A 16,813-nucleotide genomic window follows, 5' to 3' on the forward strand; every position below is an offset into this window, starting at 1 on the left:
AAAAAAAAAAAAAAAAAAAAAAAAAAAAAAAAAAAAAAGAAAAGAAAAAGGAATCTGCTAATTACTATATATAAGTAAAAAATAGTTTTCTAACTCCAGAGATACAATGTTATTATAATCCATATAAAGTCCTGATGTCTGTGGTCTAGGTTTTGGCAGTGTCATGGTAAATAAAATATAAGCCAAGCAGAAAAGTTTAGGTGAAACCAATGAATATTTAGAAAAATATCAAATGCATTACATGGATAACACATGGCAAAACTTCCTCTTGAAAAGATCCTCTTTACCAACTTCCACCCTTCTTATTAGTTCCCCCAAACTTTTCCCTTCCTAGAATTTCCTCAAAATTCTCTCTGAAGTTCACTTCCTCGTCTCTTCTCCCTCTGTGCCCACCCTGCTGCCTATTTTCTTGTTTTGCACCTGCAGGTCCACTATCCTCTGTCCTTTCTGTCATTTCCTTTTCAGTCTTCTCTGCATGATTTACTCCATTGAACTCATAATTGTGAGTTGGGGAATGTGGAGATTTAGCAAAAAGTACCAAGATTTTCACGAGAAGTTGGGTAGAAAAGGAAAATTCTGTGAGTACTTAATTGTTTTTCCTTGTCGTTCCATGAAAGGGAGACTTGGCAAAAGTCAGCATCAGGAACAACAGGAACAGATGACCTGCTTTACTTGCTCTGAAGCCCTGCAGGGGTGGACTTTCTTCACCTCAAAATAACTCTCACCTTTAGCCTGATAATAAAGTGAAACTTTAGAACAAGGAAGTTATTCTTTGTTTTTGTTCCTGATTAAAATATTTAGTATGATGTTTCACTCATTAGTTATTGAGAGCTGGGTAAATGAGTGTATCAGTTACCTTACTGGGAGTAGAGTTGGGTGGTAAATTAAAAGGAAGGCAGCTAAGAAGAGGGACATCAGTAAAATGGTGGGATAGGAGATCCCCACTCATATTCCCCCATAGCAATGTGAATTTGGCAACCACTGTGGATCCAGGTACCTCTGTGGGAGCTTTGGAATCCAAGAAGGAGGTTGCAAAAATCCAGTGAAGCCCAAGACCAAGGAGGTAGGCTCATGCCTTGGTGGCAGACTCACTCACCACAAGATCCAGAAGCAGCTTCATCCTCTGTGGATTCATCTACAACCCCATTTGGTCTTGGTCCTGCCACCAGCAACATCAGCCAAGGAGCCCAGGAGGAGTCACACACCACACATAAGTGCCTCAGGTAACAGGCCCATTGATCTTGTTCCCATCTGTGGGCTGCAAATCAGCCTATGACCCAGTGCTAGTCCCTCTCCACTGTGCCCGTGAAGCAGTCCTGTTCACTCGGGACTTGATTGGAGACGTAACTGTCCGTGCCCATGGAGACAGACCTGCCAATCTCAGTCCAGCTGAGGATTCTGAAGCAGCCCTATGACCTACCTTCAGCACTTCTCAGGCTATGGCCTCGGTAGTCCTAACCACCCAAGAACCTGGCAGGAGCCATGCCCATCCATGTCTGCAGAGGTAGGCCTGAAAACCTTGGTCTCAACTGTGGATCCTGAAGGAACTCTGTGACTTGGTTTCAGCCCCTCTTAGCCACAGACCAGAGCCAATGCTGCCTGCTTACTAACTCAGCAGGGATTCTCCCAGAGACTTGGCAGGAGCCATAGCCATACACACACCTGATAACAAGACCACTGTCCACAGACCCGCAGACCCTGAGGCAGACCTTTGTCTCAGTATCAGCCCTACTGACCAAAATCTAGGACTCCTCCAGACAGGATCCATACCTGCCCAAGCCATTGGTAATGGGTCCACCAACAGTGGACCCCGCTGCAGACCCAGGAGCAGTTATGTAACCCAACTCCAACCCTGCTTAACTACAATCCTGGATGCAATACCATCAGCCCAGGGAACTGACGGGCAAATGTCCTTACCTGCCAAAACCAATCTATACAGTCTAAAACAGATGTTTGGTCCTTACAATACATAAACACTAATACAAGTCTATGCAGGTTAAGAAGAATCAGGCAAACGTGACACCACCAAAGAAACTAGTAAAATTTCAGCAACCAACCCAAAATATGAACATCTATTAATTGCCTGACAAAAATTTAAAATAATAATCTTAAGCTCAATGAGATGCAAGAGAACACAGACAATTAAACAAAAATCAGAAAACAATACATAAAAAAGAAGAGTTTAATAAAGAAACAAAAACCATAAAGAAGAACTGAACAGAAATCTTGGAGCTGAAGAATGTAGTGACAGAACATTTGATAGAGAGAGAGCTTCAACAGCAGAGTTGATCACGCAAGAAAAAAAAAATCAACGAACTTAAAGACAAGTCATTTGCAATCAGCCATTTAGAGGAACAAAAAGAAAAACAATGAAAAATAGTAAAGAAAGCACATAAGACCTTTGGGCCACTATCAAGTGATCAAATACATCCATTATGGGAGTCTTAGAAGGAGAAGCAAGAGAGAAAGAGGAAAATATACTATTTAAAGATGTAATAGGCCAGGCGTGGTGGCTGTCTGTAATCTCAGCACTTTGGGAGGCCAAGGTGGGAGGATTGCCTGCAGCCAGGAGTTTGAGACCAGCCTGGGCAACATAGCCAGCCAGACTACATTTCTATAAAAAATAAAAATCAGGCTGGATGCTGGGAGGCCAAGGCGGGCAGATCACCTGAGGTCAGGAGTTTGAGACCCACCTGACCAGCATGGAGAAACCCTGTCTCTACTAAAATTACAAAATTAGCTGGGTGTGGTGGACCATGCCTGTAATCCCAGCTACTCGGGAGGCTGAGGCAGGAGAATTGCTTGAACCCAGGTGGCAGAGGGTGCGGTGAGCCGAGATCACACCATTGCACTTTACCTTGGTTGGGCCACAAGAGCAAAACTCCATCTCAATAAATAAATAAATAAATAAAATAAAATAAAAAATAAGCTGGGCATGGGGACAAACACCTGTAGTTCTAGCTACTTGAGAGGCTAAGGTGGAAGGATGTCTTGAGCCTAGGAGCTTGAGGCTGTAGTGAACTATGATCATGTCACTACACTCCTGTACTCCAGGCTGGGCAACCAAGCAAGACGCTGTTCGGGGTAGGGGGGTGGGGTGGGGGAATATAGTAGTTGAAAATGTCCCAAATCTTAGGAGATATATATATATACATCCAATTTTACAGAGCTCAAAAGATTTTAAGCAGAGTCCCCAAAGAATATTACTCCAAGACACATTATAACAAAATAAAATCCAAACTCAAAGACAAAGACAGAATTTTGAAAGCAGCAAGAAAAAAAGAGGCTTGTCACATATAAGGGAAACTTTATGAAGCTACTGATGGATTTTTCAGCAGAAGCCTTACAGGCCAGGAAGAAATGGGATGATATATTCAAAATGCTGGAAGAAAACAACTGTCAACCCAAAATATTAAACCTAACAAAACTGCCCTTCAGAAATGAAGAACAGATGAAGATATTCGCAGATAAACAAAAGCCAAAGGATTTCATTACTACGGACCTGCCTTATGAGAAATGCTAAAGAAGGTTTCCCAAGTTGAAATTAAAGGATGCCAAGTAACAATATGAAAGCATATAAAAGTATAAAATTCACTGGAAAAAGTAAATATACAGTCAAATTGAGACTACTCAAATTCTGTAACTGTGGTATAGGAATCACATTATACTGTAGTGTAAAAGTTAAAAGACAACAGTATTAAATATAACTATAGCTATTATTTATTTATTTTTGCAACGGAGTCTCGCTCTGTTGCCCAGGCTGGAGTGCAGTGGCATGATTTCGGCTCACTGCAACCTCCGTTCCCCAGGTTCAAGCAATTCTCTGCCTCAGCCTCCCAAGTAGCTGGGATTACAGGTGTCTTCCAGCAGGCGCGGCTAATTTTTGTATTTTTAGTAGAGACGAGGTTTCACCATTTTGACCAGGCTGGTACTGAACACCTGACCTCGTGATCCACCCACCTTGGCCTCCCAAAGTGCTGGAATTACAGGCGTGAGCTACCACATCCAGCAACTATAGCTATCATTTTTTAAAGGGTATATACTTTTAAAAATATAAAGTGTGACATTAATATCATAAGAGGTATGTGTTGAGGGTAAGATTGTAGAGTTTCATGTGCAATTGAAGTTAAGTTGTTAGCTTAAAATAGACTATTATAAGGTGTTTTATGTAAACCTCAGGATAACTCAAAAAAAAATTCTAGTAGACAAAAGATAAAGAGAAATGAATCAAAGAATAACACTACAAAAAAGTAATCAAATCACAAAGGAAGACAGAAAAACAGAAAGAAAGAAACTACAAACCACTCAGAAAACAATCAACAAAATGAAATAATAATAAGTACAGTTAGCCATTAGTATTCATGGGTTCTACGTCTGTGGATTCAACCAACTGTGCATCAAATATTAATGTTAGGAAGAAAACAATAACACAGCAATAACAATGGAAATAAGAATAACAATACAGCATAACAACTATTTACACAGCATTTACATTGTATTAGGTATTTTAAGTAATCTAGAGATGATTTAAAGTATATGGGGGATATGCATAAATTATATGCAAATACTACACCATTTTATATAAGGAACTAGAGCATTTGTGGATTTTAGTATCAGGCATTTTGGGGTTGGCGGTGGTTCCTGGAACCAATTCCCCACAGATACTTAGGGATGATTGTACTTGCCTATCAATAATTACTTTAAATGTAAATGGATTACATTTTTCAATCAAAAGACAGAATGATTGAATGGATTTTTTTAAAAGATCCTACAATATGCTGTCTACAAGAAATTCATTTTACCCTTAGGATACAGAACGAAAGTGAAGAAATGGAAAGAGATTCCATGCAAATGGTAACCAAAAGAGAAGAACAATGGCTACGCTTATATCAGACAAAGTAGACTTTCAGTCAAAATTTGTTGGGAAAGACAAAGATAATAACAAAGATAACGACAAAGGGGTTAATTCATCAAGAGGATATAACAATTTTAAATATATCTATGCATCCAACCTTGGAGCATCTAAATATATAAAGCAAATATTAACAGAACTGAAGGGAGAAAAGGCAGCAAAACCAAAATAGTAGGGGACTTTAATATCCCACTTTCAATGATGGATAGATCATTTAGACAGAAAATCCATAAAGAAACGGTAGGCCTGAATAATTCTACAGACCAGATGGACCTAATAGACATAGATAGAACATTCCATCCAATAGCAGCAGCAACAAATGGTATTGGAAAAACCAGAGATCTACATGCAAAAGAATGAAATTGGATCTGTATCTTATACCACACACAAACATTAACTCAAAATGTATTGAAGACTAAATATAAGACTAAAATTCAAAGTACCAGGAAAAAAGCTCCCTTTGACACTGGATTTGGCAATGACTTTTTGGATATGACACCAAAAACACAAGCAAAAAAGCAAAAATAAATAAATGGAATACTTCAAACTAGAAATCTTCTGCAAAGAAAACAATCAACAAAATGAACAGGCAACCTGAAGAATAGAAGAAAATATTTGCAAACCATATATCTGGCAAGGAGTTAGTGTCAAAATATATAAGGAACTCATATTACTCAATAGCAAAAAATCAAATAACCCTAGTTTTAAAAATGGGCAAAGACTTGAATATACATCTTTTAAATGGCCAAGAGCAAATGAAAACGTGGTCAACATCACTAATCATTAGGGAACTATAAATCAAAACCACAGCGAGATATCACCTCACACCTATTAGGATAGCCCTTATCAAAAAGACAAGTGATAAAAATGTTGGTGAGGCAAGGTCAGGAGATCGAGACCATCCTGGCCAACATGGTGAAACCCCGTCTCTACTACAAAAACAAAAATTAGTCGGGCACAGTGGCGGGCGCCTGTAGCCCCAGCTACTCGGGAGGCTGAGGCAGGAGAATGGAGTGAACCCAGAAGGCGGAGCTTGCAGTGAGCCGAGATCGCACCACTGCACTCCAGCCTGGGCGACAGAGCAAGACTCCGTCTCAAAAAAAAAAAAAAAAAAAAAAAAGGTTGGTGATGATGCAGAGAAAAAGGAACATTTGTATACTACTGGTGGGAATATAAATTGGTATCATTATTGTGGAAAACAGTATGAAGGTTCTTCAAAAAATTAAAAATGGAACTACCATATGATCCATCAATCTCACTGCTGGGTGTCTACCCAAAGGAAATGTAATCAATGTCTAGAAGGCATATCTGCACCCCCACGTTCACTGCAGCATTATTCATAAGAGCCATCATATGGAAACAACCTGTGTCCATCAATACATGAGTTGACAAAGAAATTGTGTCTCATATTTACAATGAAATATTATTCAGCAAATGAGAGGCAGGAAATCCTGCCATTTGTGGTAACATAGATGAATCTGGAGGTCATTATGCTAAGTGAAATAAATCAGACACAAAAAGACAAATACTATATCATCTCATTTATATATGGAATCTTAAAAAGTTATACTCACTGAAGCAGAGAGATGAATGGTGGTTGCCAGGGGATGGGGGGTTAGGGAAAACGGAAAGGTGTTAGTCAAAGGGTACAAAATTTCATGTATAAGAATAATAAGTTCTGAGGATCTAATATACAGCATGGGGCCTGTACTTAAAAATATTGTCTTATAGGCCAGGCACAGTGGCTCATGCCTGTAATCCCAGCACTTTGGGAGTCCGAGGTGGGTGGATCACCTGAGGTCAGGAGTTCGAGACCAGCCTGACTAATATAGTGAAACCCTATCTCTAGTAAAAATACAAAAATTAGCCAGGCATGGTGGCGGGCGCCTGTAGTACCAGCTACTTGGGAGGCTGAGACAGGAGAATTGTTTGAACCTGGGAGGAGGAGGTTGCAGTGAGCAGAGATCACACTACTGCACTCCAGCCTGGGAGAGAGAGCAAGACTCCATCTCAAAATAATAATAATAATAATAAAATAATAATAATAATAATATTTTATTGTACACTTGAAATTTGCTAACAGCAGATCTTAAGTGTTTTCACTGCACACACACACAAATAACTGAGGTGGTATATGTGTTAACTGACTTGATTGTGGTAATCATTTCACAATGTATATGTACATCAAATCATCACATTGTGTGCCTTTTATACATAGAATTTTTGTCAATTATACCTCAATTAAGCTGTGGGGAAAAAAGAGAAAGGAGGCTAAGAAACGAGAAAGAAAATCTCAAATATTGAAGAAGATGGGAATGTTAAATTAAAATTTTGTCATTTTCTTTTTCAATATGTTGGCAGGGTTAGTGCTGGTTCTGGAAAAAGGCTTTAGTGAAAATTAATACTTTAAGGCATCTAAATGGTTGGTAGGAGCATAAGTTGGTACCAATTTTAGTGTGGGGAGAGGGGAAAAATTTGGCCACATGTATCAGAAGACTTACGATATGCACAGCCCACTTTGATCCAGTAATTCTATTTCTAGGAATTCATTCTACAGAATCAACAGGATGCATTTCCAAGGTTTTCTATAGTGTTGATTAAAATTAATGTAATAGGATTGGGTGCAGTGGCTCACACCTGTAATCCTAACCCTTTGGGAGGATGAGTAGGGAGAATTGCCTGAGCCCAGGGGTTTGAGACCAGCTTGGGCAACATAGGAAGGTCTTGCCACAACAAAAATTTAAAAAATTTAGTCAGGCATGTTGACATGCACCTGTAGTCCCAGCTACTTGGAAGGCTGAAGTGCGAGGATCATTTGATCCTGGGAAGTTGAGACTGCAGTGAGCCATGATGGTACCACTGCGCTCTAGGTGAGGCAACAAAGTGAGACTGTGTCTTGATGATAATAATAAAATAAAATAAATGTAATATTTGTGGCAAATAATTGAAGGCAATTAAATGTCCAACAACAGGGAACTTAATGAGTGAATTAAGGTTCATCATTAGTGACAATACTATGCATTTGTTAAAAAATCATATTATAGAAGATTTATTTGAGAAATACTTATAAGACCAATAAGTAGAAAGTAGCTTCCAAAATAATATGTACAGTATTTTGCTATGTATTAAATACATACATACATATATATATAGAGAGAGAGAGAGAGGAAAAAACAGACTGGAAGGACATATAAATAGTGGTTATCTCTAGGTTAGGACCGATAGAGATTTTTTTCCTTTGTGCTTTTTTGTATTTTCCAAATTTTCCACACCAATCCAATATTATTCTTATAAAATAAACAAGGAAAACATATTCTAAAAAAGAAAACCCTGCCTTTTTTTTTTAAGAGTACAATCTAACTATTTTAGATGTTGGGCAAACAGGCATCTCTCCCTTTAATGCTCTCATAAAGCTGGTAACTTAAACACTTTCCTGGGTTAGTGGTTTGCATTTTCAGAAGAACTCTCACAGAAAGAGCTAGTACCCAAGTGAATATGTGCTATAAATTATAGATAGCTTGTTTTTCTTCATTTAAGTGAGCAAGCATGTTCTTCATAAGTTGATACATGGCTCACAAGCTACCCCAGGCAATGGTTAGAGAGCAGCCTCAGTTCCAGAGAGCCCAAACAAGCAGCACCTGGAGCCCCTATAATTTTCGAATAAACAGAATAGTTCCTTCACAGTTTGACACCTTTGGGGAATGCTAATGAAAGCCACCATCTTGCAACTCATTTCTTTACAACTTTATTTGCCTTAAAGATAGAAAATTGTGACGCTAGCAGGAGCCTCTACCCATATTAAAAAGATTCTCTTGCAGTTCACATACTTTCTGCCTCGGAAAATCATCATTTACTTTCACGCAACATGTTTATTAAGATAAGTACAATATGTTGGGGTCAGTATTAGTGAAACTATAAGTACTTATTTGCTAAGCCCGTAAAAGTCAAGCATTTCATTGACCTAGTAATTTGTCTACTAGAAAATATCAATGTAGAAATACGAGAAAACAGATTTATCATGTACCTAAAGAGAAGTAGCAATGGTCACACCCCTCCCCCTTCTCATTGCTCTCAGAGAACCCAGGATATATTATTGGGATTTTTTTGACTTTTATAGAAGACAAATTTGAGGCAGGAGAATAGGGTCTGGAGACAGGGAGCATATGGCCCATTCGTGCTGACTTCCTAGAATTAAGTCAAATGGAAACGCTTCAGCTATAGCAGGAAATATCCTCTCCATTTACTTGGGGAGTACACTGAGTAAATGACTTTGAAACTTTACTTCATCCTCTTCATTTACATAGGGCGTACACCAAGTAACCAATGGAAACCTCTAGAGGGTATTTAAGCCCCTGAAAATTCTGTAACAGGGCTCGTGCGCCCCTATGCTTGGCCTGCTCCCACCGTGTGGAGCATACTTTCATCTTCGATAACTCTCTGCTTTTGTTGCTTCATTCTTTCCTTGCTTTGTTTGTGTGTTTTGTCCAATTCTTTGTTCAAGACGCTGAGAACCTGGACACCCTCCACCAGTAACAAAATGAGAGGTAAGGATCTGGAAGATAGCATGGCTTGTTCAAGGTTTGCCAGTGTTTGCTTTTTCGGTGAGTCTAAATCAAGGGCTGTACTTCCATTTACATCATGAGAAAGCAAAAAGCTTGTTCTTATGCCTCCTGGTAACTGGGTGTTTGTAGCAATGCCCCTGAGAGTCCAAGAATTTCTCCTGTAGATATACTCACTCTGGGCACTGCTTTCTACTGCAGGGGCACAAAACTGTCGGGGTCCCATTTAATGTCACTTCAACCTTACCCAGCTACAGTTAACCACGTTAATTACATTAACGTGTGCTATCCTAGGGACGCCCCCACCCTACCTTTCAACTCTCATCTTCCACTTCCCTGAAGTATCACGATTATTTCTATTCACGTCTAACAACTGCTAGGTAACCAGATCAAATCAGCACAGTGATGTCAAAATGCCTCCTCACTCTCTAGAAAATTGGTCATACTAACAACATGTGAATGACAGACAGCCCTAATAAAGGCTTGTGTGTTATATGTGAATGACAGACAAGCCTGTTAAAGGATCTCTCATGGGAAAGATTCCAGATAGTGGGACAGTGGAGTAAAAAAAGAAAAAAAAAAGTAGAAGTACTAAGGATTTAGTCCTGGCCAGCCATTGTTTCACTGTACTCTGATTCTACCCCCATCCGACATTTCCATTCCCTGTCTTAGACATTTGGCTCCAGTGGCTGCAGAAAAATGAATTCAAATTCTGGTTACTTGTGCCTTCAGCATCTGTGGTCTGTGTAGAGGTATAAGTAACCTAGGGCTGCATCGCCTCCTGCGTCCACACTGGCATCACCCACCTGGTAGTTGTCAGCAAATGAAATGAACATCTATAAACTAAGATGAGAATAATACCCTGAAAGGTAAAGTAATTAAAATTATAACAATGAGACGGCAGTCAAAACAATACCCATGTTTATTTAATATCTATCATTTGAGAACTATGGGGTGGCCCATTCCTATCACCTCATGAATCCTCTCCATACTTTTATGAGAGAGGAAAGAGCGTAGGTCAGTTACAAAAAAAGCCAATGTGGGGCAAGGTTAATCAAGAAAGCATTGTTGTAGAAGGGGAAGGCCTGAAAAATATGATGACTTTGGATATCAGATATGGTAGGGCATTCCTGGGAAGTAAAAATACCAGCCTGTCCTTTGGTTCCTGGGCATCTGCTCAGCCAGCATCTGCATCCAGTTTGGAAGGTGGGAGAAGGCCCCAGACGCTGCCCCTGGGCTCCCACATTCACATACTTTTGTCTCGTCGTGGCTTCTATTCTTTTGTAATTACCCCAGTGCCTAGTTTCTTGAAGGTGCCCTAATGTATATTAACAAGTATTATTTTTAAAGGCATTACATTTTTATAATATTGGGTGAATCACAATTAAACAGATTTCTTTAAGTCTATAGGATTTTTTAAAGCCTTTAATATGCTAATATGCACAATGAATGTCCTAGAAGAATATATATTAGGTCAAATCCTTTAAAATTACTATTTTTCTTTTTCTTTTTCTTTTTTTTTTTTGAGACTGAGTCTCACTCTGTCTCCCAGGCTGGAGTGCGATGGCACGATCTCTGCTCACTGCCAACTCTGCCTCCCAGGCTCACGTAATTCTCCTGCCTCAGCCTCCTGAGTAGCTGGGGTTACAGGCACCCACCACCATGCCCAGCTAATTTTTATATTTTTAGTAGAGACGGGGTTTCGCCATGTTATCCAGGCTGGTCTTGAACTCTTGACCTCAAGCGATCCACCCACCTTGGCCTCCCAAAGTGCTGGAATTACAGGTATGAGCCACTGCGCCCAGCCGCAAGGTTCTTTTTTTTTTTTTTTTTTTTTTTGAGAAGGTGTCTCACCCTGTCGCCCAGGCTGAAGTGCAGTGGTGTGATCTCGGCTCACTGCAACCACTGTCTTCCGGGTTCAAGTGATTCTCCTGCCTCAGCCTCCCCAGTAGCTGGGACTACAGGCATGTGCCACCATGCCTGGCTAATTTTTGTATTTTTAGTAGAGACAGGGTTTCACCATGTTGGCTAGGATGGTCTCCATCTCTTGTGATCCGCCCACCTTGGCCTCCCAAAGTCCTGGGATTACAGGCTTGAGCCACTGTGCCCGGCCCACAAGGATTCTTTTAACTGTAAAATTGCTTTAAAATTTTGTTTTAACACGAAAAGTTTTCATGGAGAAAGCAGAGCACAAAAGCACACACATTGTATTAATAACTATGTAAAAACTATTCACAGTTGGACTTTAAAACGGCAAAAACAAACAAACAAAAAGAGTCATTTATAAGGATAGAACTATGGGCCAGTCATGGTGGCTCATGCCTGTAATTCCAGTTCTTTGGGAGGCTGAAGTGGGAGGATTGCTTGAGCCCAGGAGTTTTTGAGACCAACCTGGACAAGATAGGGAGACACCGTGTATAATAAATAAAGTAGCCGGCCATGGTGGTGAGTACCTATAATCCCAGCTACCTGGGAGGCTGAGTTGGGAGCTTGCTGGAGCCTGGGAGGTCGAGGCTACAATGAACCATGATCTCACTGCTGCCACCCAGCCTGGGAAACAGAATTCTGAGAAAAATCCCAGTGTACCCCCTCCCCATTCTTTCCAAGTTCGGAGAGTAGTGTCAAGGAGAAGATGACCTCCAGCCAGGACTTCAGTATTATGTTCCTCTGGCCTCCTCACTGAGCTAGGTGGACTCCAAGACCTAAGAGACAGGTAAAGCATTACTCTTTGAACAGCTTCTCTGTCTCCTTACCCAGATGAAGCCTGCCTACATAGATCTTCTCCAGGAATACCTGAAGTCTTCAGGTATTCCCATCACCCAATGGCTCTTTTCCAAAGTTTGCATTTAAGTTGGTTATTTGAAGTTCTGTACAGGATCCTACAGCAACACTATTTACAAATGATGGTTAACTTTTCCAGCAAGGCCCCAGACGTCTGTTGGATTCTAATGTTTTAGATGTTCTGCACATTTATTTATTTTGAGGCAGGATCTCACTTTGTCACCCAGGCTGGAGTGCAGTGGTGTGATCTCAGCTCACTGCAACCTCCGTCTCCCGGGGTCAAGCAATCCTCCCATGTCAGCCTCCTGAGTAGCTGGGACTATAGGCGTAATCCCCGCTACTATGCCAGGCTAATGTTTTTGGTTTGTTTTTTGTTTGGTGGGGTGCAGGAGGTAGAGACAAGGTTTCTCCATGTTGCCTAGTCTGGTCTCGAATTTCTGGGCTGAAGTGACCTTCCTGCCTTGGCCTCCCAAAGTGTTTGGATTATAGGTATAAACCACCCTGCGCAGACAATTCTGTACATTCATAATGGGAAAGGAAAATAGTAGAAAATAATCCTATCATAAATGCAAAATTATAGTATAGAATGCACTCTTGAGGGTAACTTAGGGAACTCCAACTTACAAAGCTGTGTCCATGGGAAAATGTCTTCCTGGGCTTGCTTACGTCACTGTCCCAAAAGCCCCTCAGCAGCCTCTTGGTGGAGAGTGAGACTGTCATTGCCCAAGAGAATTCCTCTGCCCAGACCTTTAGACAAAGCCTGGCCTGCGGGAGGGACTCCCAGTGCAGCAGCACCACAGAGCTGCTGACCAGAAAGGCACAGTAACTCAGGATTATGGCTTTCTCCCCAGGGCTCTGTGGGGGAATCCCTCCGTGTAGGGGAAATTCTGGAATCCTGATCTCCCCCTTTCCCTGCACACATCCCACTCACAAATGCAGTCTTGTTCCTACGTTCTGAGCCAGCAGCAATTTGCAAGCCTGCCCCTAATATTCTTTGCAAACTGTCCTTCTGAAGGACCTGACATGAGTAAGTACCCAAGAGATATATAGCCCCTCTATGGGGAAGCACCCACAGAGCTGGTCCCAAGATGAAGGTGACCACTGTTGGTTGGGGGGGCCTTAAAAACTTGGCTTGTTTTGCTAAATTGCCATGACCCCGTATTAAGGTCATTAGACAAAGATCACCTGGCCTAAGGCCAATAAAATGACACCATGACTTTCCCATCAAATCTGGCTGCTTCTCTCTTGGCTGCAGAAAATCATTAATATTTGTTCTCTCTTCAACAAATGGAAGAAAGAAGGAAGAGGCTAGAAGGCAGTTTTCTTGCATGAGCAGAAGTGAAATCAAATCTCAGCTTCTTGCCTCCCTCGTCCAAATCTCTCCTGCCTCAGGGCTTTCCACCAGGACCTGTCTGGAAAACTTATCTCAAGCTTTAAGGGCTTATGCCTGGGGCTCCTCCAGTTCCCTCCCACACAGTACTTGCTATTACATGACTTACCCTATCATGCCTCATAAGACTTTATGAAGCTTCTGCCAACCACTTTAAAGGATAATTGTTCCCATACTGTTATATTCTGTTCCTGAACACTTAGGTCTTTTGGCAAAAGGTAGGGTCAATCACCAAATATAGGAAACGGATGAAAGGGTATGTCCTTGTACCTGACTGCAGAGCTTGGTGGCTTTGAGTCGTGGGGGCAGCAGAGGAGAAAAGCTGCCACCAGCAACTACATATAGAGAAACGGAGGCTGAGAGACCAGCCGATGTCAGGAGTGAGGGGGAGAGCAGCAGATCAGGGGAGTGCAGTGTCATGGAAACCAAAAGAAAGAGCTTCAGGGAGGTGGTGGGGACATCTGTGTTGAATGCTGAAGTGAAGACAAGATAAGAACAGAGGTGTAAACATTAGACTTGGCCATGTGGAGGTGATGAGAGGCATTGACAGGAACAGTATCTAGGTATAGTGGGGACAAAATCCATCTAGAGTAAGTTGAAAAGGAAATAAGAATACGTTGCTAAGCGCTTTATGTCTTAGCTCATCTAATTCCTATTACGATCTTATGATGTAGATTCTAATATTATCCCCATTTTACAGATGAGGAATCCAGGCACAGAGAGGATAACTAAATTGCTCAAGGTCACACAGTTAGAAAGTGTGACTCGGCTCACTGCAGAGTTGGATGGACCCAGACAACCGGGCTCCAACCTGTGCTTGAAACCTCTACCTCACTCTCCTTTTGCAATGCCACAAAACCAGGATGAACACTCACTCCAGGCAACACTAGCAACAAGTGCTGAAAAGGAAAAAAAGAGAGATGGGGTGGGTAGCTGGAGAGGTTGTGGGACCGAGACAGGGTTTTCTTTAAAGACAGAAAATCCTGATACACGGGTTGCACGCTGATGGGGATAATAGAGGTGCAGAGGAGAGATTGATGATGTCGGCTGGAGGAGGTGTTTGTGAGCTGGGAGATGAGATGGATCCAGAGCACAGAGGGGTTGACCTTTGATAGGAGCTGAGCAAATCCTCTGGTACCAGGAGGGGAGGCAGAGAAAAAGGGCACCCGGTGAGTGTAGCAGGTAGTTTCGGATGTGAAAAGATGAAGGAGTACCTGTCTGCTGGTTTCTCTTTTCTCAGTGAGGGGTAGAGCAAGATAATCATCTGAGGCTGGGCTGGGAAGAAGGGATGTGGATTGTAAGAGGATTGAAGAGGGAAGAGAGGTATGAAATGGCCATTCTGGGGGTGGAGATGCCAAGAAAACACAATGAGGAGGCAAGGCGGGGAGCTACAAGAGACAATTCCTACATTTTATGGATGCACTCTCTGTCTCTCAAATCTTTCATGGTTTTTATCTATGACATTTTTCATTTTAAATTGCAGAAAAAGAAGGAGGAAACCTGCCTGCCCTCTCTCCCATGATCCCTGTGCTGGCAGCAGCGGGAACACATCTGAAGTGATGTGATAGGAAATCAGAAGCATTGCAGGCGGATGGTTTGGGATTGTGAAAAGCGCATACAGAGAGAAATGTAGCCTGGGTTTCTTACCTGTAGAAACTTCATGGGTTTTCCTTTGTTTTCATCGAGACCCATCTGCGGCTCTGTAGCAGAGTTCTTAAAGAAGAATGTGCAATGATAAATGATCCCAGGTGAAATTTATATCTGTCTGCACTAAATCCTTGTGCTTTTCTGGAGGAATCAGGGAGCACAGAGAGGCTGCTAATACAGACAATCACCTGGAGGTCTTGTTACACCACAGATTACCAGGCCCTGCCCCCAGAATTTCTGATTCTTTGCAGGATGGAGGGAATGAAAATTTGCATCTCTAATAGTTCCCAGGTGATGTGGATGCTGCTGGTTGGAAGACCATACTTTGAACATTGAGTTTGAATGGGGAAGGCCTTAGGGTTCATCTAGTTCACCACCTCAGGTGGCAGAGGATTTCCCACACCTCACAGCACAAGGACTAGAAAGAGGATATCTGAATCCATTGAAATCTCAAAAGATTCCAGACACAAAATGTCCTTAAGTCCAGCTGCTATTGTTGGACTTGTCATTCCTCTCCCTCCCTCCAAGTCTCTGTTTTCTGCAAAAACATTGGAGGGAATAATTTGAGAGTAATTAACACATAAAGTGCTATTTACAAGACGCTGCTCTGAGCTCTTTACTTGCATTAACTCACTTAGTCTTTATAACAGCCCTGTGACCTGGGTGCTACTATTACTAATGCCCAATTTACTGATAAGGTAATGAAGACACAGAGAGGTTAAGTAACTTCCTTGAGGTCACCCAGCTAGGAAGTGGAGAGCTGGAATACATCCACAGATCAGACTAACTCCAGTATCCACGTTATTTCCACACTTTCATATGGCAAAAGTAAGTATGTATGAAGTCTGGGTCTCTCAGATTTGTGGATTCTTGGTGCTTGGGTAAAATGTGGTCTGCTAGGGTCCAACACAGTTCTTTCTTCTTTTTTTTTTTTTTTTTGAGAGGGAGTCTCACTCTGTCGCCCAGGCTGGAGTGCAGTGGCGCGATCTCGGCTCACTGCAAGCTCCGCCTCCCGGGTTCACGCCATTCTCCTGCCTCAGCCTCCCGTATAGCTGGGGCTACAGGCGCCCGCCACCACGCCCGGCTAATTTTTTGTATTTTTTTTTTTTTAAGTAGAGACGGGGTTTCGCCGTGTTAGCCAGGATTAAATGGCGCCCGGCCACTCAACACAGTTCTTAGCTAGGGTCCCTGGGCAATGTAAGATCATTGAAAAATCCTGTTTTGGCCGGGCACAGTGGCTCACGCCTGTAATCCCAGCACTTTGGGAGGCCGAGGTGGGCGGATCACGAGGTCAGGGTATCGAGACCATCCTGGCTAATATGGTGAACCCCATCTCTACTAAAAATACAAAAAATTAGCCAGGCGTGGTGGCGGGCGCCTGTAGTTCCAGCTACTTGGGAGGCTGAGGCAGGAGAATCACTTGAACCTGGGAGGCAGAGGTTGCAGTGAGCCGAGATTGTGCCACTGCACTCAGCCTGGGCAACAGAGTGAGACTCCATCTCAAAAAAAAAAAAAAAAGAAAGG

General features: G+C 41.9%; 1 protein-coding gene across 4 annotated transcripts in view; it reads right to left on the reverse strand.

Annotated features, from left to right (window-relative positions):
* VTCN1 (V-set domain containing T cell activation inhibitor 1) overlaps positions 1-16,813 on the reverse strand; it is a 71,728-nt gene that overhangs the window by 48,611 nt on the left and 6,304 nt on the right. The window contains exon 1 of one of the 4 annotated variants that reach the window (XM_025393547.1): positions 15,290-15,508. The exons of the other annotated variants lie outside the window; for them this stretch is intronic. The gene's annotated coding sequence lies outside the window, so the exon portion shown is untranslated. Of the gene's footprint in view, positions 1-15,289; positions 15,509-16,813 lie in introns of those variants that run through there. 4 annotated transcript variants of the gene reach the window in all.

Source organism: Theropithecus gelada, chromosome 1 (assembly GCF_003255815.1).
Source record: "Theropithecus gelada isolate Dixy chromosome 1, Tgel_1.0, whole genome shotgun sequence".
Taxonomy (NCBI): domain Eukaryota; kingdom Metazoa; phylum Chordata; class Mammalia; order Primates; family Cercopithecidae; genus Theropithecus; species Theropithecus gelada.